The sequence below is a fragment of the Oncorhynchus keta genome, chromosome 21 (genome assembly GCF_023373465.1).
Source record: "Oncorhynchus keta strain PuntledgeMale-10-30-2019 chromosome 21, Oket_V2, whole genome shotgun sequence".
Taxonomy (NCBI): domain Eukaryota; kingdom Metazoa; phylum Chordata; class Actinopteri; order Salmoniformes; family Salmonidae; genus Oncorhynchus; species Oncorhynchus keta.
In genome coordinates, this window is record NC_068441.1 from 34,939,760 (window position 1) to 34,963,772 (window position 24,013).

At 38.9% G+C, this 24,013-nt stretch overlaps 1 protein-coding gene across 4 annotated transcripts in view; it reads left to right on the forward strand.

Moving 5' to 3' along the window:
- Positions 1–24,013, forward strand: part of LOC118375020 (pleckstrin homology domain-containing family A member 6-like) — a 311,430-nt gene that overhangs the window by 58,780 nt on the left and 228,637 nt on the right. For all 4 annotated transcript variants that reach the window (XM_052473757.1, XM_052473755.1, XM_052473756.1 and 1 more), the window contains exon 2: positions 19,652–19,763. The gene's annotated coding sequence lies outside the window, so the exon portion shown is untranslated. The remainder of the gene's footprint in view (positions 1–19,651; positions 19,764–24,013) is intronic.

Below are 24,013 nucleotides of genomic sequence, written 5' to 3' on the forward strand. Positions count from 1 at the left end.
GCAATCAGCCTTTCATGCATTTTAAACTGAATGTTTATTTATTCACCAGGGAAGGAAGCTGTATATATGTGTATATTTTCAGTAATACGTCCAGTAATGAACGTAGCTGAATCTCTTCTTCGAAACGAATCCGTCCTTTGCCCCTTCACATGCACACACAGTCAGGTGCACACACAGACACACGCACACACACGCCTGTTTGCACATTCCTGTGGTGACAGACAGTCTTTCGGGGAGTGAAGTGGTGACATCCAGCTTACTGAGGCTTGATTAATAGTGGAGGAGAGGAGAGACAAACATGGGGAAGATAGAGCGAAGGGAGAGAAAAACAGCAACATTTAGTCACCCCCCCTTTCCTCTCGTCCTCCCTGAATCCTCTCCTCCACACCCACTCAGTCCCTTCTATCTTCCTTTCCTCTCGTCCTCCCTGAATCCTCTCCTCCACCTCCACACCCACTCAGTCCCTTCTATCTTCCTTTCCTCTCGTCCTCCCTGAATCCTCTCCTCCACCTCCACACCCACTCAGTCCCTTCTATCTTCCTTTCCTCTCGTCCTCCCTGAATCCTCTCCTCCACCTCCACACCCACTCAGTCCCTTCTATCTTCCTTTCCTCTCGTCCTCCCTGAATCCCCTCCTCCACCTCCACACCCACTCAGTCCCTTCTATCTTCCTTTCCTCTCGTCCTCCCTGAATCCTCTCCTCCACCTCCACACCCACTCAGTCCCTTCTATCTTCCTTTCCTCTCGTCCTCCCTGAATCCTCTCCTCCACCTCCACACCCACTCAGTCCCTTCTATCTTCCTTTCCTCTCGTCCTCCCTGAATCCTCTCCTCCACACCCACTCAGTCCCTTCTATCTTCCTTTCCTCTCGTCCTCCCTGAATCCTCTCCTCCACACCCACTCAGTCCCTTCTATCTTCCTTTCCTCTCGTCCTCCCTGAATCCTCTCCTCCACCTCCACACCCACTCAGTCCCTTCTATCTTCCTTTCCTCTCATCCTCCCTGAATCCTCTCCTCCACCTCCACACCCACTCAGTCCCTTCTATCTTCCTTTCCTCTCGTCCTCCCTGAATCCTCTCCTCCACCTCCACACCCACTCAGTCCCTTCTATCTTCCTTTCCTCTCGTCCTCCTGAATCCTCTCCTCCACCTCCCACCCACTCAGTCCCTTCTATCTTCCTTTCCTCTCGTCCTCCCTGAATCCTCTCCTCCACACCCACTCAGTCCCTTCTATCTTCCTTTCCTCTCGTCCTCCCTGAATCCTCTCCTCCACCTCCACACCCACTCAGTCCCTTCTATCTTCCTTTCCTCTCGTCCTCCCTGAATCCTCTCCTCCACCTCCACACCCACTCAGTCCCTTCTATCTTCCTTTCCTCTCGTCCTCCCTGAATCCTCTCCTCCACCTCCACACCCACTCAGTCCCTTCTATCTTCCTTTCCTCTCGTCCTCCCTGAATCCCCTCCTCCACCTCCACACCCACTCAGTCCCTTCTATCTTCCTTTCCTCTCGTCCTCCCTGAATCCTCTCCTCCACCTCCACACCCACTCAGTCCCTTCTATCTTCCTTTCCTCTCGTCCTCCCTGAATCCTCTCCTCCACCTCCACACCCACTCAGTCCCTTCTATCTTCCTTTCCTCTCGTCCTCCCTGAATCCTCTCCTCCACCTCCACACCCACTCAGTCCCTTCTATCTTCCTTTCCTCTCGTCCTCCCTGAATCCTCTCCTCCACCTCCCACCCACTCAGTCCCTTCTATCTTCCTTTCCTCTCGTCCTCCCATCCTCTCCTCCACACCCACTCAGTCCCTTCTATCTTCCTTTCCTCTCGTCCTCCCTGAATCCTCTCCTCCACCTCCACACCCACTCAGTCCCTTCTATCTTCCTTTCCTCTCGTCCTCCCTGAATCCTCTCCTCCACCTCCACACCCACTCAGTCCCTTCTATCTTCCTTTCCTCTCGTCCCCCTGAATCCTCTCCTCCACCTCCACACCCACTCAGTCCCTTCTATCTTCCTTTCCTCTCGTCCTCCCTGAATCCTCTCCTCCACACCCACTCAGTCCCTTCTATCTTCCTTTCCTCTCGTCCTCCCTGAATCCTCTCCTCCACACCCACTCAGTCCCTTCTATCTTCCTTTCCTCTCGTCCTCCCTGAATCCTCTCCTCCACCTCCACACCCACTCAGTCCCTTCTATCTTCCTTTCCTCCAGTTCCCTCTCCTCTGCTTGTTACTAGGCAGAGAGTGACATCAAACCTATGTAATGTCTATGTAATAACATGTGTGTAAAGTTTGGGGCCTGTCAGTCAGCAGCCTTAGCGGGACCTTTCTGACAGTCTGACAGTGACATTCACTGGGCCCAGAGGAAGAGAAGTGGAACCATACCCTTATTTCATCTATTTATCCCAATCTCTCTCTTTCTCTCTCTCTCTCCTCTTCTCCATCACCCCCTCCTTCTCCTTTCTCTCTTCTGCTGGCTTACTGTGATTGCGTGCCTGGTGCAGTAATCGCCTCAGAGGAGCTGCCATGGTGGGGACTAATGGGCTGGCTGACTGGGAGGGAGCCTTCTGACTGGATGCTAATCTGGCCTGCTAATGCTAACCCTTTGACTCTAATGAGAGGAAATAATTAAAGTTTAGTCATGACAAAAAATGAGAGGCCTGTGGCAGTGTGTGCATTTGGGAGTCTTGAAAAAAGATATTGCAGTGCTATGTAGGTCTCGAAGGGGAGAGGGTTAGTGGTAAGTCTAGTTTTTTGAGGGAGGGGTTGATCAGTCATGACATCTCTCATTCCCCTACGGCCCACAGTGAGGCTGAGGGAGAAAGAGGAGGAGAAAGAGGAGGAGAAAGAGAGGGAGAAAGAGAGGGAGAAAGAGAGGGAGAGCAGAAAATAGGAATAGAGGATAGAGGAAAAAAGGAGAGAGGGATAAAACGTCATACCGAGATACATGGAAAGATAAAGGGAGAGAGAGAAGGAGAATGAGTAGAGAGGGACATAGAGGGAGTGAGAGAGAGAGAAAGAGAGAGTGACAGAGCTATTAATAGGATGATAACTGTTGGCAGCGTGTCTCTCAGGACACGATGGTGCTTCCAAACATCTTCCCAGAAGACCTTTCAGTGCTGGGTCGTAGGGGGTCAACACAGCATCACTGCCAGATGACTTCCCTGTCCTGTCTCACCCTCTGTTCTGCCAAGCTAAATACTCTCTATCTTCCTCTATCTCTCTCTCTTGCTCTCTCTCTGTATTCATCTCTCCCTCCCTTTTCCCTCTCTCTTTCTCTCTCTGTTTCCCTCCCTCTCTTTCTGTCTGCTTTTTTATCCAGTTGTATCCAGTCCATCCTCCGTTAGTGTCGTGGGAAAGGCTGAGAGGAAAGGAGGCAGATTCAGCCGTTCCCAGTGTTTGAGGCCATGTCTGTCCATCTATGTACTGTAAATGTCAATCAGCTCCATAGAGACACATCACACTGCTCTGGCCTCATTTAGTAATGTCCCTGGTCTCATAGAGAAGGTTTCTCTGGTAAGATGAGAGAGAGGTGGGGATGGAGAGAGGCATTTGCATGAGTGCACACACACACACACACACACACACACACACAAGTTCTGGCCAGGGTAGTGCCAATCCAGTGCCGATCAGTGGGTGTGGGCTCTCCAAGGTGATGACTGTTGCTTGGCAACTACACCCTGCTCATTAATATGTAGATTTATACACATCCCTCTTTGGCACTTTTGGCAAACACACACACACACACCAAAGTATTGCATAAAAAGCCTTTGCTAAAGTATGTTTTCAGAAAGGCTGTAGACTTTGAACCAGGATGACCATTTAAGTTTCCATCTCCCTCAGTCTATGAGTTCATATTACAATGCATAGTAGTAGTACAGTAGTAGTAGTATTACAGTAGTAGTTTTACAGCAGTAGTGTTACAGTAGAAACAACACTAGTATTGCAGTAGTAGTATTACAACACTAGTATAGTAGTAGTAGTATTGCAACACGAGTATTACAGTAGTAGTATTACAGTAGTTTATATTACAACAGAAGTATTACAGTAGTATTACAGTAATATTTGTAGAGTAGCAGTATTTTAGTAGTGGTTTTACATTAGTATTACAGTAGTAGCATTACAACAGTAGTAGTATAGCAGTAGTAGTATTACAGTAGTAGTATAGCAGTAGTAATATTACAGTCAAAGTATTACAATAGAAGTATTTAGTGCTGAGCGATTAGTGCTTTTTGAGGTCGGTTCGGTTTTGGTTTGATTATTAAAAAATAATTGCAGTTTTCAGTTTTGGTTATGTTTTTAAACATGGAATCAAATGCACTATGCATTATGTGGGTTGAATGCTGTAACAACACAGTATAAAACAATTGATACATGTCCCATTATGGTACGGACTCTCCATTACTACGTAGAACTTATTAGCCATTTGTTGTTGTGTATATTACTTTATTACTTTATTATTTCATTCCAAGTAATCTCATCTCATCTCTATAGAGCAACTGCATATGCTGTCGAACAAAATCACTATTTTAGTAGTTCTTCATGTCACGCCTGCTCCCACTCCCCCACACCTGTCACCATCGTTATGCGCATCAACGCTTCATTAGTCTCACCTCTACTCCATAGCGTTTTTGATTTCCTTCCCTAGATCTGTCTATTCCATAGTTTCTTCCCTGTGTCAGCATTATTGTTGTCATCTTTACACAAATCCAGACAGCTGATATGCCGAAAGAGCTGCAAAATCTGGATCCCTACAAAGCAGCTGGGCTAGACAATCTGGACCCTTTCTTTCTAAAATGTTCCGCCGAAATTGTTGTAACCCCAATTACTAGCCTGTTCAACCTCTCTTTCGTATCGTCTGAGATCCCCAAAGATTGGAAAGCTGCCGCAGTCATCCCCCTCTTCAAAGGGGGAGACACTCTAGACCCAAATTGTTACAGACCTAAATCCATCCTGCCCTAACTTTCTAAAATCTTTGAAAGACAAGTTAACAAACAGATCACTGACCATTTTGATTCCTACCGTACCTTCTCCACTATGCAATCTGGTTTCCGAGCTGGTCATGCGAGCACCTCAGCCATGCTCGATATCATAAATGCCATCGATAAAAGACAGTACTGTGCAGCCGTCTTCATCGACCTGGCCAAGGCTTTCAACTCTGTCAATCACAGCATTCTTATCGGCAGACTCAACAGCCTTGGTTTCTCAATGACTGCCTCGTCTGGTTCACCAACTACTTCTCAGATAGAGTTCAGTGTGTCAAATCGGTGGGCCTGTTGTCTGGGCCTCTGGCAGTTTCTATGGGGGTGCCACAGGGTTCAATTCTCGGGCTGACACGTTGCTCTGTATATATCAATGATGTCTCTCTTGCTGCGGGTGATTCTCTGATACACCTCTACGCAGACGACACCATTCTGTATACATCTGGCTCCAAACGAGCTTCAATGCCATACACCACTTCCTTCCGTGGCCTCCAGCAGCTTTTAAATGCTAGTAAAACTAAATGCATGCTCTTCAACCGATCACTGTCGCACCCGCCCGCCCAACTAGCATTACTACTCTGGACGGTTCTGACTTAGAATATGTGGACAACTACAGTTACCTAGGTGTCTGGTTAGACTGTAAACTCTCCTTCCAGGCTCACATTAAGCATCTCCAATCCAAAATTAAATCTAGAATCAGCTTCCTATTTCTCAACAAAGCCTCCTTCACTCATGCTGCCAAACATACCCTCGTAAAACTGACTGTACTACCGATCCTTGACTTTGGCGATGTCATTTACAAAATTGTCTCCAACACTGTACTCAGCTAATTGGATGTAGTCTATCACAGTGCCATCCGTTGTGTCACCAAAGCCCCATATACTACCCACCACTGTGGCCTGTATGCTCTTGTTGGCTGGCCCTCACTACATATCCGTTGCCAAACCTACTGGCTCCAGGTCATCTATAAGTCTTTGCTAGGTAAAGCCCTGCCTTTGGCCGCCTTTCCTCCCAGTTCTCTGCTGCCAATGAATGGAACGAATCACAAAAATCACTGAAACTGGAGACTTATATCTCCCTCTCTAACTGTAAGAATCAGCTGTCAGAGCAGCTTACCGATCACTGTACCTGTAAATAGCTGTAAATTACCGATCACAGCCCATCTGTAAATAGCACACCTATCTACCTCATCCCCATATTGTTATTTTTTATTTATTTTTGCTCTTTTGCACCTCATTATCTCTATTTGCACATCATCATCTGCACATGTATTATTCCAGTGTTAATGCTAAATTGTAATTATTTCACCTCTATGGCCTATTTATTGCCTTACCTCCCTAATCTTACTACATTTGCACACACTGTACATATATTTTTCTACTGTGTTATTGACTGTACATTTGTTTATACCATGTGTAACTCTGTGTTGCTGTTTTTGTCGCACTGCTTTGCTTTATCTTGGCCAGGTCGCAGTTGTAAATGAGAACTTGTTCTCAACTAGCCTACCTGGTTAAATAAAGGTGTTCTCAACTAGCCTACCTGGTTAAATAAAGGTGAAATAGGATGCTGTCCGTTATTCATTACATGTTCACTCCCTGTACTTGCTTCTCGTCTCCCAGCGTCTGTCCTCACAGAATGCTGACACCATATTGGAAGCATCAGGGAGTATTTATTTCTATTTTTTGATTGGTGATGTTGGGCCTGGGTGCCGCGGCTGAAGGAACCGGGAATGCCTCAGCTGGCTTGTCAGGTTTCCACGCCTTAGCTGGCTCGAGAGGTTTCCTTGCATCTGTTGCCTCGGCAGGCTCCCATTCCACGTCATGCCTCAGCCGGCTCGTCGGGCTCCAAGGCCTCATCGAGCTCATCCCGCTCCCACTCTTCAGCCGGCTGGGGGGGTACTGTCATGCTTGCTCCCCCCCCTTTGGCACTCGAGGGCGCCAGGCTGCCCATCATTACACCCACCTGTCACCATTGTTATGCCCATCAGCGCTTCATTGGACTCACCTGTACTCCATGACACTTTTAATTGCCTCCCCTATATTGGTCTATTCCTCAGTTTCATCCCCGTGTCAGCATTATTGTTGTTATGTTTCCCTAAATGGCCAGACGTTTCATTAGATGTCCAGACGCTGTCCTTGTTTCGTTTCATGTCCGTTATTCATTAAATGTTCACACCCTGTCCTTGTTTCTTGTCTCCCAGCGTCTGTCCTCACACTTCAAAGTAAATAAGGCATTATTTTATGACTGTTGAGCTGTCAGTCACTAAGAACGTGTATTTTCAGGTAGAGATATCTCACAAAGCAACTGCTCTCTATCTCTCTCAATCGCGCGTTCTCTCTTCGTGTCTGTCCCACACCGACCAGACAAATTGGCATGTAATAGGCATGTATTGGATTATGGTCATTGTAGTTAATTACCAAGTTTTGGTTATTGTGGTGTAGTGTGGGTGCAGGGTATCCTGTTCCACCCTCTTTCACCAAAATATATTTTTTTACAAGGACATGTGTGTTTGTCATTGCCTAGAAAGCCGTATGTGTGTGTGTGTTTTTTGAAAACCTTCCCAATGTTCGATGTGATGTATGTCCCGTGCCTATGCCCAAGGCCAGAATTTCAAATAATCTATGCAGAATACCCTCTTAGAAAAATGGCTGTCCCCATAGGAGAATCCTTTTTGGTTCTAGGTAGAACCCTTTTTGGTTTTGGGGGTAGGGCTCTTTTGGGTTCCATGTAGAACCCTCTGTGTAAAATGTTCTACATGGAACTCAAAACGGTTCTACCTGGAACAAAAAAGGCTTCTTTAAAGGGTTCAGTCAAAGAATAATTTTAGATTCTAGATAGCACCTTTTTTTCATATGGTTAATGATATAACTTAGAGTAAATATGTAGCATGTGTCAGCTGTCAGTGTGTATGTAAATGTGTCTGTGTGTTTATGTCTGTACTGGGTGGTTCATAATCTCTACACATCCCCACACCCCCACGTGTCTGTATAGTATGTGTGAAGACACACATACTATACACTCCTCAAAATAGTTTTTATAGGTAAAATCAATGAGGCTGGAGATTTGTTATTGAACCTGTTCATTTATATCAGACCAGGAGAGGACATGGATAATAAGCCACCATAGACTATTGGATAATAAGCCACCATAGACTATTGGATAATAAGCCACCATAGACTATTGGATAATAAGCCACCATAGACTATTGGATAATAAGCCACCATAGACTATTGGATAATAAGCCACCATAGACTATTGGATAATAAGCCACCATAGACTATTGGATAATAAGCCACCATAGACTATTGGATAATAAGCCACCATAGACTATTGGATAATAAGCCACCATAGACTATTGGATAATAAGCCACCATAGACTATTGGATAATAAGCCACCATAGACTATTGGATAATAAGCCACCATAGACTATTGGATAATAAGCCACCATAGACTATTGGATAATAAGCCACCATAGACTATTGGATAATAAGCCACCATAGACTATTGGATAATAAGCCACCATAGACTATTGGATAATAAGCCACCATAGACTATTGGATAATAAGCCACCATAGACTATTGGATAATAAGCCACCATAGACTATTGGATAATAAGCCACCATAGACTATTGGATAATAAGCCACCATAGACTATTGGATAATAAGCCACCATAGACTATTGGATAATAAGCCACCATAGACTATTGGATAATAAGCCACCATAGACTATTGGATAATAAGCCACCATAGACTATTGAGACAAACCAGGTGTCAGTGATCGTGGTTTAGCCCCCATCTGAAGAGTGAAGAATGGAGCCTTTATACTCTCGCTACAGTCTACCACAGCCAGGTAGAGAGGAGAGTGGGAGGTGGAGGAGAGGAGGGGAAGACCATGGCAGCAAGTTTGCTGACACACCTTCAAGAGAAGGGGGTGGAGAGAGAGAGAGAGAGAGAGAGAGAGAGAGAGAGAGAGAGAGAGAGAGAGAGAGAGAGAGAGAGAGAGAGAGAGAGAGAGAGAGAGAGAGAGAGAGAGAGAGAGAGAGAGAGAGAGAGAGAGAGAGAGAGAGAGAGAGAGAGAGAGAGAGAACTAGAACTAGAACAATGGGCCTGTTCACAAAGCTCATGCTAAGTTTATTGACTTCAGGGCTTCTGCATGTGAACATGTGAAGGTGTAGGTGTGTGCGTGCAAGTGTGTGACTGTAAACTACTGGCGTAAGACTTCGTGTTCTACCGTGCATCCAGCTGTGATGGTGTATGGGTTTACACTATTCTAGCAGGAAACACTGACTACTACACTGAGCAGCATTTATATGTAGCTCAGATAGTTCCAACTTCTACATCTATATAAACTTTCTGACTCTGAAATAATCACAATTATCTCAACAGAAATGCTATTTGTGTGTGTGTGTGCGTGTGAGTACGTGAGTGTGTCTGTACGATTGCATGCATGTGATGTGTGTGTGTGTGGGTTCTAGCTCCTGTTTTCCAGGCTGCAGTATGTTTTCATTATAGAGTCTGTCATCACTTCACCCTTGACCTATTAGCCTCTCAGGTTCACTGGCCTGCAGGCCGGAGAAAGGGGTTGATCACACTGTTATGGTGTTGTATAGCTGTGCAATGTGAGTGATGTAATTGTGTTGCATCTATCAACTTGGAATGTTTCTCAGAAACAGGAACACAAGCCTATATAGCATCAGTTTATATCTAAGGTTATAACTACATACATAGAACTACAGCAGAGATTATATCTGGATTATAACTACATACATAGAACTACAGCAGAGATTATATCTAGGTTATAACTACATACATAGAACTACAGCAGAGTTTATATCTAGATTATAACTACATACATAGAACTACTGCAGAGTTTATATCTAGATTATAACTACATACATAAACTACAGCAGAGATTATATCTAGATTATAACTACATACATAGAACTACAGCAGAGTTTATATCTAGGTTATAACTACATACATAGAACTACAGCAGAGATTATATCTAGATTATAACTACATACATAAACTACAGCAGAGTTTATATCTAGATTATAACTACATACATAGAACTACAGCAGAGTTTATATCTAGATTATAACTACATACATAGAACTACAGCAGAGATTATATCTAGATTATAACTACATACATAGAACTACAGCAGAGATTATATCTAGATTATAACTACATACATAAACTACAGCAGAGTTTATATCTAGGTTATAACTACATACATAAACTACAGCAGAGATTATATCTAGATTATAACTACATACATAGAACTACTGCAGAGTTTATATCTAGATTATAACTACATACATAAACTACAGCAGAGTTTATATCTAGATTATAACTACATACATAGAACTACAGCAGAGATTATATCTAGATTATAACTACATACATAGAACTACAGCAGAGTTTATATCTAGATTATAACTACATACATAGAACTACAGCAGAGTTTATATCTAGATTATAACTACATACATAGAACTACAGCAGATATTATATCTAGATTATAACTACATACATAGAACTACAGCAGAGTTTATATCTAGATTATAACTACATACATAAACTACAGCAGAGTTTATATCTAGATTATAGATTATAACTACAGAGTTTATATCTAGATTATAATAGAACTACAGCAGAGTTTATATCTACAGCAGAGTTTATATCTAGATTATAACTACATACATAGAACTACAGCAGAGATTATATCTAGATTATAACTACATACATAGAACTACAGCAGAGATTATATCTAGATTATAACTACATACATAAACTACACTACAGCAGAGTTTAGAGTTTATATCTAGATTATATCTAGATTATAACTACATACATAGAACTACAGCAGAGTTTATATCTAGATTATAACTACATACATAGAACTACAGCAGAGTTTATATCTAGATTATAACTACATACATAGAACTACAGCAGAGTTTATATCTAGATTATAACTACATACATAGAACTACAGCAGAGTTTATATCTAGATTATAACTACATACATAAACTACAGCAGAGTTTATATCTAGATTATAACTACATACATAGAACTACAGCAGAGTTTATATCTAGATTATAACTACATACATAGAACTACAGCAGAGTTTATATCTAGATTATAACTACATACATAGAACTACAGCAGAGTTTATATCTAGATTATAACTACATACATAGAAACTAGATTATAACAGCAGAGATTATATCTAGATTATAACTACATACATAGAACTACAGCAGAGTTTATATCTAGATTATAACTACATACATAGAACTACAGCAGAGTTTATATCTAGATTATAACTACATACATAGAACTACAGCAGAGTTTATATCTAGATTATAACTACATACATAGAACTACAGCAGAGTTTATATCTAGATTATAACTACATACATAGAACTACAGCAGAGATTATATCTAGATTATAACTACATACATAGAACTACAGCAGAGTTTATATCTAGATTATAACTACATACATAGAACTACAGCAGAGAGATTATTATATCTACAGCAGAGATTATAACTACATACATAGAACTACAGCAGAGTTTATATCTAGATTATAACTACATACATAGAACTACAGCAGAGTTTATATCTAGATTATAACTACATACATAGAACTACAGCAGAGTTTATATCTAGATTATAACTACATACATAAACTACAGCAGAGTTTATATCTAGATTATAACTTATAACTACATACATATAAACTACATAGAACTACAGCAGAGTTTATATCTAGATTATAACTACATACATAGAACTACAGCAGAGATTATATCTAGATTATAACTACATATAACTACAGCAGAGTTTATATCTAGATTATAAACTACAGCAGAGTTTATATCTAGATTATAACTACATACATAAACTACAGCAGAGTTTATATCTAGATTATAACTACATACATAAACTACAGCAGAGTTTATATCTAGATTATAACTACATACATAGAACTACAGCAGAGTTTATATCTAGATTATAACTACATACATAGAACTACAGCAGAGTTTATATCTAGATTATAACTACATACATAGAACTACAGCAGAGTTTATATCTAGATTATAACTACATACATAAACTACAGAGTTTATAGAGTTTATATCATAAACTACAGATTATAACTACATACATAGAACTACAGCAGAGTTTATATCTAGATTATAACTACATACATAAACTACAGCAGAGTTTATATCTAGATTATAACTACATACATAGTTTATATCTAGATTATAACTACTACTAGCAGAGTTTATATCTAGATTATAACTACATACATAGAAGCAGAGATTATATCTAGATTATAACTACATACATAGAACTACAGCAGAGTTTATATCTAGATTATAACTACATACATAAACTACAGCAGAGTTTATATCTAGATTATAACTACATACATAGAACTACAGCAGAGTTTATATCTAGATTATAACTACATACATAAACTACAGCAGAGTTTATATCTAGATTATAACTACATACATAGAACTACAGCAGAGTTTATATCTAGATTATAACTACATACATAAACTACAGCAGAGTTTATATCTAGATTATAACTACATACATAGAACTACAGCAGAGTTTATATCTAGATTATAACTACATAAACTACAGCAGAGTTTATATCTATTATAAACTACAGAACAGAGATTATATCTAGATTATAACTACATACATAGAACTACAGCAGAGTTTATATCTAGATTATAACTACATACATAGAACTACAGCAGAGTTTATATCTAGATTATAACTACATACATAGAACTACAGCAGAGTTTATATCTAGATTATAACTACATACATAAACTACAGCAGAGTTTATATCTAGATTATAACTACATACATAGAACTACAGCAGAGTTTATATCTAGATTATAACTACATACATAGATTATAACTACATACACAGCAGAGTTTATATCTAGATTATAACTACATACATAAACTACAGCAGAGTTTATATCTAGATTATAACTACATACATAGAACTACAGCAGAGTTTATATCTAGATTATAACTTATAACTACAGCAGAGTTTATATACATAGAACTACAGCAGAGATTATATCTAGATTATAACTACATACATAAACTACAGCAGAGTTTATATCTAGATTATAACTACATACATAGAACTACAGCAGAGTTTATATCTAGATTATAACTACATACATAGAACTACAGCAGAGTTTATATCTAGATTATAACTACATACATAGAACTACAGCAGAGTTTATATCTAGATTATAACTACATACATAGAACAGAGATTATATCAGATTATAACTACATACAGAGTTTATATCTAGATTATAACTACATACATAAACTACAGCAGAGTTTATATCTAGATTATAACTACATACATAGAACTACAGCAGAGTTTATATCTAGATTATAACTACATACATAGAACTACAGCAGAGTTTATATCTAGATTATAACTACATACATAGAACTACAGCAGAGTTTATATCTAGATTATAACTACATACATAAACTACAGCAGAGATTATATCTAGATTATAACTACATACATAGAACTACAGCAGAGTTTATATCTAGATTATAACTACATACATAGAACTACAGCAGAGTTTATATCTAGATTATAACTACATACATAGAACTACAGCAGAGATTATATCTAGATTATAACTACATACATAAACTACAGCAGAGTTTATATCTAGATTATAACTACATACATAGAACTACAGCAGAGATTATATCTAGATTATAACTACATACATAACTACAGCAGAGTTTATATCTAGATTATAACTACATACATAAACTACAGCAGAGTTTATATCTAGATTATAACTACATACATAGAACTACAGCAGAGTTTATATCTAGATTATAACTACATACATAGAACTACAGCAGAGATTATATCTAGATTATAACTACATACATAGAACTACAGCAGAGTTTATATCTAGATTATAACTACATACATAGAACTACAGCAGAGATTATATCTAGATTATAACTACATACATAGAACTACAGCAGAGTTTATATCTAGATTATAACTACATACATAAACTACAGCAGAGTTTATATCTAGGTTATAACTACATACATAAACTACAGCAGAGATTATATCTAGATTATAACTACATACATAGAACTACAGCAGAGTTTATATCTAGATTATAACTACATACATAGAACTACAGCAGAGATTATATCTAGATTATAACTACATACATAGAACTACAGCAGAGTTTATATCTAGATTATAACTACATACATAGAACTACAGCAGAGTTTATATCTTATAATATACATAGAACTACAGCAGAGTTTATATAATTATAACATACATAGAACTACAGCAGAGTTTATATCTAGATTATAACTACATACATAGAACTACAGCAGAGTTTATATCTAGATTATAACTACATACATAAACTACAGCAGAGTTTATATCTAGATTATAACTACATACATAGAACTACAGCAGAGTTTATATCTAGATTATAAACATACATAGAACTACAGCAGAGTTTATATCTAGATTATAACTACATACATAGAACTACAGCAGAGATTATATCTAGATTATAACTACATACATAGAACTACAGCAGAGTTTATATCTAGATTATAACTACATACATAGAACTACAGCAGAGTTTATATCTAGATTATAACTACATACATAGAACTACAGCAGAGTTTATATCTAGATTATAACTACATACATAGAACTACAGCAGAGTTTATATCTAGATTATAACTACATACATAGAACTACAGCAGAGTTTATATCTAGATTATAACTACATACATAGAACTACAGCAGAGTTTATATCTAGATTATAACTACATACATAGAACTACAGCAGAGTTTATATCTAGATTATAACTACATACATAGAACTACAGCAGAGTTTATATCTAGATTTATACATAGAACTACAGCAAGTTTATATAGATTATAACTACATATAGAACTACAGCAGAGTTTATATCTAGATTATAACTACATACATAGAACTACTGCAGAGTTTATATCTAGATTATAACTACATACATAGAAACTACTAGATTATAAGCAGAGAGTTTATATCTAGATTATAACTACATACATAGAACTACAGCAGAGTTTATATCTAGATTATAACTACATACATAGAACTACAGCAGAGATTATATCTAGATTATAACTACATACATAGAACTACAGCAGAGTTTATATCTAGATTATATAACTACAGAGTTTATATAAACTACAGCAGAGTTAGAACTACAGCAGATATTATATCTAGATTATAACTACATACATAGAACTACAGCAGAGATTATATCTAGATTATAACTACATACATAGAACTACAGCAGAGTTTATATCTAGATTATAACTACATACATAGAACTACAGCAGAGTTTATATCTAGGTTATAACTACATACATAGAACTACAGCAGAGTTTATATCTAGGTTATAACTACATACATAAACTACAGCAGAGTTTATATCTAGATTATAACTACATACATAAACTACAGCAGAGATTATATCTAGATTATAACTACATACATAAACTACAGCAGAGTTTATATCTAGATTATAACTACATACATAAACTACAGCAGAGATTATATCTAGATTATAACTACATACATAGAACTACAGCAGAGTTTATATCTAGATTATAACTACATACATAGAACTACAGCAGAGTTTATATCTAGATTATAACTACATACATAAACTACAGCAGAGTTTATATCTAGATTATAACAGCAGAGTTTATATCTAGATTATAATACATACATAGAACTACAGCAGAGTTTATATCTAGATTATAACTACATACATAGAACTACAGCAGAGTTTATATCTAGATTATAACTACATACATAAACTACAGCAGAGTTTATATCTAGGTTATAACTACATACATAAACTACAGCAGAGTATTATATCTAGATTATAACTACATACATAAACTACAGCAGAGTTTATATCTAGATTATAACTACATACATAGAACTACAGCAGAGTTTATATCTAGATTATAACTACATACATAAACTACAGCAGAGTTTATATCTAGATTATAACTACATACATAGAACTACAGCAGAGTTTATATCTAGATTATAACTACATACATAAACTACAGCAGAGTTTATATCTAGATTATAACTACATACATAGAACTACAGCAGAGTTTATATCTAGATTATAACTACATACATAGAACTACAGCAGAGTTTATATCTAGATTATAACTACATACATAGAACTACAGCAGAGTTTATATCTAGATTATAACTACATACATAGAACTACAGCAGAGTTTATATCTAGATTATAACTACATACATAGAACTACAGCAGAGTTTATATCTAGATTATAACTACATACATAGAACTACATAGAACTACATAAACTACAGCAGAGTTTATATCTAGATTATAACTACATACATAGAACTACAGCAGAGTTTATATCTAGATTATAACTACATACATAAACTACAGCAGAGTTTATATCTAGATTATAACTACATACATAGAACTACACAGAGATTATATCTAGATTAGAACTACATAAACAGAGTTTATATCTAGATTATAACTACATACATAGAACTACAGCAGAGATTATTTATATCTAGATTATAACTACATACATAGAACTACAGCAGAGATTATAACTTATATCTAGATTATAACTACATACATAAACTACAGCAGAGTTTATATCTAGATTATAATTATAACTACTAGATTATACATAGAACTACAGCAGAGTTTATATCTAGATTATAACTACATACATAGAACTACAGCAGAGTTTATATCTAGATTATAACTACATACATAGAACTACAGCAGAGTTTATATCTAGATTATAACTACATACATAAACTACAGCAGAGTTTATATCTAGATTATAACTACATACATAGAACTACAGCAGAGTTTATATCTAGATTATAACTACATACATAGAACTACAGCAGAGTTTATATCTAGATTATAACTACATACATAAACTACAGCAGAGTTTATATCTAGATTATAACTACATACATAAACTACAGCAGAGTTTATATCTAGATTATAACTACATACATAGAACTACAGCAGAGTTTATATCTAGATTATAACTACATACATAGAACTACAGCAGAGTTTATATCTAGATTATAACTACATACATAAACTACAGCAGAGTTTATATCTAGATTATAACTACATACATAGAACTACAGCAGAGTTTATATCTAGATTATAACTACATACACTACAGCAGAGTTTATATCTAGATTATAATACATAAACTACAGCAGAGTTTATATCTAGATTATAACTACATACATAGAACTACAGCAGAGTTTATATCTAGATTATAAACTACATACATAGAACTACAGCAGAGATTATATTATATCTAGATTATAACTACATACATAAACTACAGCAGAGTTTATATCTAGATTATAACTACATACATAGAACTACAGCAGAGTTTATATCAGAGTTTATATCTAGATTATAACTACATACATAGAACTACAGCAGAGTTTATATCTAGATTATAACTACATATGTAGAACTACAGCAGAGATTATATCTAGATTATAACTACATACATAAACTACAGCAGAGTTTATATCTAGATTATAACTACATACATAAACTACAGCAGAGTTTATATCTAGATTATAACTACATACATAGAACTACAGCAGAGTTTATATCTAGGTTATAACTACATACATAGAACTACAGCAGATATTATATCTAGATTATAACTACATACATAAACTACAGCAGAGTTTATATCTAGGTTATAACTACATACATAGAACTACAGCAGAGATTATATCTAGATTATAACTACATACATAAACTACAGTAGAGATTATATCTAGATTATAACTACATACATAAACTACAGCAGAGTTTATATCTAGATTATAACTACATACATAGAACTACAGCAGAGATTATATCTAGATTATAACTACATACATAAACTACAGCAGAGTTTATATCTAGATTATAACTACATACATAAACTACAGCAGAGTTTATATCTAGATTATAACTACATACATAGAACTACTGCAGAGTTTATATCTAGATTATAACTACATACCTCGGGAGTGAAACTGTCTCAACTCCTCGGGAGTGAAACTGTCTCAACTCCTTGGGAGTGAAACTGTCTCAACTCCTTGGGAGTTAATCTGTTATCTCAACTCCTACGGGAGTGATAACTGTCTCAACTCCTCGGGAGTGAAACTGATTATCTCATACTAAACTCGGGAGTTTATAACTGATTATCTCAACTCCTCAGGGAGTTAAACTAGATTATCTCAACTCCTCGGGAGTGATATCTAGATTATCTCATACTCCTCAGCAGAGTGATAACTGTCTCAACTCCTCGGGAGTGAAACTGTCTCAACTCCTCGGGAGTGAAACTGTCTCAACTCCTTGGGAGTGAAACTGTCTCAACTCCTTGGGAGTGAAACTGTCTCAACTCCTTGGGAGTGAAACTGTCTCAACTCCTCGGGAGAGAAACTGTCTCAACTCCTTGGGAGTGAAACTGTCTTAACTCCTTGGGAGTGAAACTGTCTCAATTCCTCGGGAGTGAAACTGGATTCAGATTTGATTTTTATTGAAAACACTGCTTTAGAAGAGCAGTCTAGTCCAATACAAACCCAGCTCAAGATATTTGTGATCCATGAACCTCTTTCTCTTTCACTCTCTCTCTCTACCTGAGGGCGCCCTCAACACACGTGTCTGGCATCAGCCTCCTCTGAATAACACTGACTCACCTTAACACCTCCAGTTTAACAACCCTGAATTTGGGCCTACAGTGGTGGTGATATTTTGTCAGGCTCCAGGGAAAATGCACTCTTTTAAAGTCTATACATTGTTATTTATTGGTCAAACTGTAGGAAGAAAAAACGACCAAGTGAGGGGTTCAGTTTGAAACGAGGGAAGGAGAGCCAGAGGGAGGGAGGGAGGGAAGGAAGGAAGGAAGGAAGGAAGGAAGGAAGGAAGGAAGGAAGGAAGGAAGGAAGGAAGGAAGGAAGGAAGGAAGGAAGGAAGGAAGGAAGGGGGGTGAGGTGTAGGCGTAAGGAAGATGGAAGGACATGACAAGGATGAAGAGAGGCAGGTAGGGGAGACGGGGATGAGAAGGAAAGGAGCAAGAGAGAAAGGAGCATGAGAGGAGAGAAGAAGAGAAAGAAAAGAGGGAGAAAAGAAGGGCAGAGTGAAAGGTAGAGGAGAGATGAACATAAGTTCCAGTAAATGATCAGATGAAGAATTGGAGGAAAAGGACGAGTAGAATGAGGGGGAATAGAGAGACAGAGGTAAAAGGGAGAGGGGAGAGATATAGAGAGGAAGAGAGGGGAGAGAGATAGAGGAGAGAGAGAGAGTGCGGTAAAAGGGAGAGAAGATGGGAGCGAGCGAGCGAAGGGGGTAAAAGGGAGGGAAAGGGAAAAGAGAGGGAGAGAAGGAGAGATCATTGTTTCAGGACCACTGGTGGTTTCATGTTTCTCCTCTGCCCTGCAGATTTCCATTCTCTGGCTTCTGTGCAGACTGACTGACTCTCTCTCTCTCTCTCCTCCACCCCCTTCCAGCCAAGCCTCTCCACGCTGTAGGAGATTACTAAGAGGAAGACTTCAGACTCACTGAGGAGAACACAAAGAGAAGGAGGGATACAGACAGAAAAGAGAGAAAGGAAACTGCAAGGTATGGACAGCACATGCTCTTCATTCTCTTTTGCTCTGAGACAGATAAAAGGGAGGTATTTTTCTTTTCATCTCTCTGGATTTCTTCCTCCGTTCTGTTGTTTCCCTGTAGCCATGCTCTCTGATCTGGGGTGTGTGTGCGCGTACCCCCACTCTGTTGTGCGTGTGAAGTGTGTTCTGTGTACCGTGTGCAGTCAGAGTGCTGCTCATGTGAAGGGAGAAATGAAACCATTCCTGTACGGTGTGACTAGTGAACTTAGATGTGAATGCGTGTGTATGTACTGTATTTAGAATGGGATGGATGTGTACAAAATGTGCATCATAAAGTTTGTGTGTGAGTGTAAGTGGGGGTACAGTTGCTGTGTGTAAGTGTGTGTGTGTGAGTTGAGGGGGTAACTGCAGGTGTGTGTAGGTGTGATTGCAGACACGAGATGTCTAGATGGTAGGTGATGGTGCCTCCATACATCTGATTGATGTATGGAGGCAGGTTTATCTCCCAAGGGATCAACAACCTTATGTAAACATTAATTGACTACATAGAGGACACATTATGCTTTGTAAGACATACATAGCAGACATGCAAAGCACATAACAATACACAACACATACAAGAAAACTCAGTTTAAGGTAAAAAAAACAACAACTGTTCACCAGTTCCTGGAAGGACACATATTTGCATTAATTTACTGAAAGATGCACTATGCAGAAATTGCTCCACCATTTCCTGGTTGCTAAAATTCTAATAGTTTGCCTAATTTCAGTGTATGTGACAAAACAAGGAACAATAGTGTAGAGAATCATTGTACCATCTAAACAGCTGTGAAATATATTTTCCATAACCAAAAATATTGTATTTTCAGCTGTTTGCAGCTGGTGTACAAAACTGGAAGTAGACGTAAAAACGAAACTGAAGAACAGGGGGCATAGAAATATTGCACATAGAACAGATCTAACGCTTCTTAGACTTGCTTTCAATGAGAATGACCGTTCTAAACTCACATTTCTATGTGAATTTAGTTGGTCGCTCAAAAAAGTTACATATTGCAGTTTTAACCAAACAGAAAAAAACCTTGTTTGCAAAAAGCTTTCCAATGGACTGGGTGAGTCTTATTTTAGTCCTATGCTGGAGGCTTGGTTAGTGATTATTATTATTGAATAGGACCCAACCAGTGTGCAGGTGTGGAGTGTAGTACCAGGTGTCCCTCTCATTTGTCTGCTTTAGGTGGTGTCCCAAATGGCACCATATTCCTTACATAGTGCCCTACTTTGAACCAGGGCCCTGGGCACTATATTAGGAATAGGGAGCCATTTGGGATGCAGATTTACTGTAGTGTTTACCCTGAGTCTGGGACCTATCTGTCTTTAAACAGCCATGGTCTGCTCTCTCCTTTCCTCTCACATTATCAGGTGGCTAGGCTGCTTGCTAGGCCGTTTTTATCAAAAACATTTTACTACAGTCAAAACTGAGTTCACCATGTGGTTTTGGTTGAGAAAACCTGTGTATGTCTGTGTGTGCGGGGGGGGGGTTGTGTGCCTGTGCTTATGTTCATTCCAATCTGGCACTGCAACAGGAGCACAACAACACTCCATCGCTAATGTTCAACAATGATTCGGTGGCTAACACATAACCCACATGCTGTCCCTTTCATTTTGATGCTTTCAGGCCAGCTAACTGTTTATCCCAATGCTAACACTTCAGGGTTGGAATTGGTCGCTAACCCCAAGTTCCACATGCATCATTAAAACTCAAATTTTACTAGTCAGCAATCATCATTATATGGGGTAAATTTTTTTCTGTTTAAAAAAAAAAGTTTTATGTAAGTCTCTCCCTTCCTCTCTCATTTGAGGACTTCCCATGCATCTATCTTGGTGTTAGTTGTAGCCTGCTTGTATATCTATAGGCCGAGAGGAAATACTAAGGTGCTTATTAGCGTCAGGCAGCTAGCAATGAGCCACCATTATCCTTCGAGAGAGAGAGAGGCTCTATAGAGGCAGCTAGCCATGAGCCACCATTATCCTTAGAGAGAGAGAGAGGCTCTATAGAGGCAGCTAGCCATGAGCCACCATTATCCTTAGAGAGAGAGAGAGGCTCTATAGAGGCAGCTAGCCATGAGCCACCATTATCCTTAGAGAGAGAGAGAGGCTCTATAGAGGCAGCTAGCCATGAGCCACCATTATCCTTACAGAGAGAGAGGCTCTACAGAGGGGATGAAAGCAGGGTGGGGACTCAGATTACCCCCTGACAGTGCCACTGTTTAATGACACTATGGCTTTAACCACTCCTCAGAGCCAGAGGACCAGGACTTTAATTTATTTTTTATTTAACTAGGCAAGTCAGTTAAGAACAAATTCTTATCTACAATGACGGCTTACCCCGGCCAAACCCGGACGGCGCTGGGCCAATTGTGCGCTATCCTATGGGACTCCCAATCACGGTTGGATGTGATGCAGCCTGGATTCGAACCAGGGACTGCAGTGACACCTCTTTCACTGAGATTGTCACGCCCTGGTCGAAGTATTTTGTGTTTATCTTTATTTATTGGGTCAGGCCAGGGTGTGGCATGGGGTTTTTGTATTGTGGTGTTGGTGTGTATATATTGGGATTGTAGCTAGTGGGGTGATCTAGCAAAGTCTATGGCTGTCTGGAGTGGTTCTCAATCAGAGGCAGGTGTTTATCGTTGTCTCTGATTGGGAACCATATTTAGGCAGCCATATTCTTTGAGTTTGTCGTGGGTGATTGTCCTTAGTGTCTTTGTTCCTGTTGCTGTGTTAGTTGACAAGTATAGGCTGTTTCGGTTTTCGTTACGTTTATTGTTTTGTAGTGTTTGTGTTATTTCGTGTTTACGTTTGTTTGATTAAACATGGATCGCAATCTACACGCTGCGTTTTGGTCCGACTCTCCTTCACCATATGAAAACCGTTACAGAGATGCAGTGCCTTAGACCACTCAGGAGCATTTGGCTGGTCTGGGACTTGTCTGGGTGGGATTGTTATCAGTGTCGTAGCTAGAGTGTAATTGCAGTGGTTGTTCTTCTGGTGTAAGTTGGTTTTAAGTGGACTAGTCAATTTTTGTCTCTATGTTTTCTGAATTGTTTAGCAGTATCCTGAGCTTTTTGTTCTTCATTTAAGATTGGGGGTTAGGGGCTGGTTAACAGTAAGGATATAAAGTTAGGGTTTAGGGTTGGTGATAAAAAAACATTTTGTCGGTAGAAAGCACCATACTTCCATCCTTTCTAGCATGGTCATATAGTGAGGAGGGGTGGCACAGGCCTGTCAAAGCTCCATGGTTTGGCTGCTGACTGGCAAGACCATGCCCAACCTGGTGATCTTGGCACTGGGTAGAGGTTGCCTGGGCAGCAGGGTAGCCTGGTGGTCTAAGCTTGGCACCACTATCCAGGTTAGGACACACAGACAAAGACCTAGGACCTGGGAGATGATGGATGACAGAGAGGAAGAAGAATACTGCTCTTGTCGCTCCCATGAATAGAGGCCTTCTGTGTTTTGTGTTTTGTGTGTGTGTGTGTGTGAGACTGCTTTTGTGTGTGTGTGTGTGAGACTGTGTGCATGACTGTGTTTCAGTATGTATGTGTGTGTGAGGGAATGCCTTCCATGAGGGCACCAGTGCCCAAATGTCCCAATACCAGCTCCTGAAAGACCAATTAAAATCTTAATTTTCTGGAAGAATGTTCTGCTGCTCAGCCAGATTCGGATTCTATAGTCATCTTTCAGAGAGGGGAGCTGACAACAAACCCACATTGGGAACAGCAGCCGTTGTCCTTTAGATAGTGCCACTTGACTTATTGCTGTGCTTTATCCCCGTAAAAAGAGCACTTGGCATCACTTGCTGCCCATGTTTTCATCCAAAGCCCTTCTGGTTCAGCCCATAGTGGTTGAGTGGTCTAACCAAACAAAGCAAGCAGTGAGCTGGGAACAATAGAGGTGCAGGGATTATTGACTGGCTTTCCTGTCATTTCCCAACCTCTCTATATATAAACCCCTCTATGGTTGAGTTTAGGGCTGCGTCCCAAATGGCACCCTATTCTCTACATAGTTCACTATTTTCGACCAGAGCCCTATGAGCCCTGGTCAGAAGTGAATAGGGTTTGACGTGGGATGCACCCTAGCTCAGGTCTAGCCTCCTCACACATCTCCCATAGAACGTCCTGAAAGAGGGCTCTGAAAAAGCTTTTAGGTGGGTAAGAATGGATAGGGGGAAGTGGGAGAGTGGGTACTATGTGGGAAAGAGCTAAA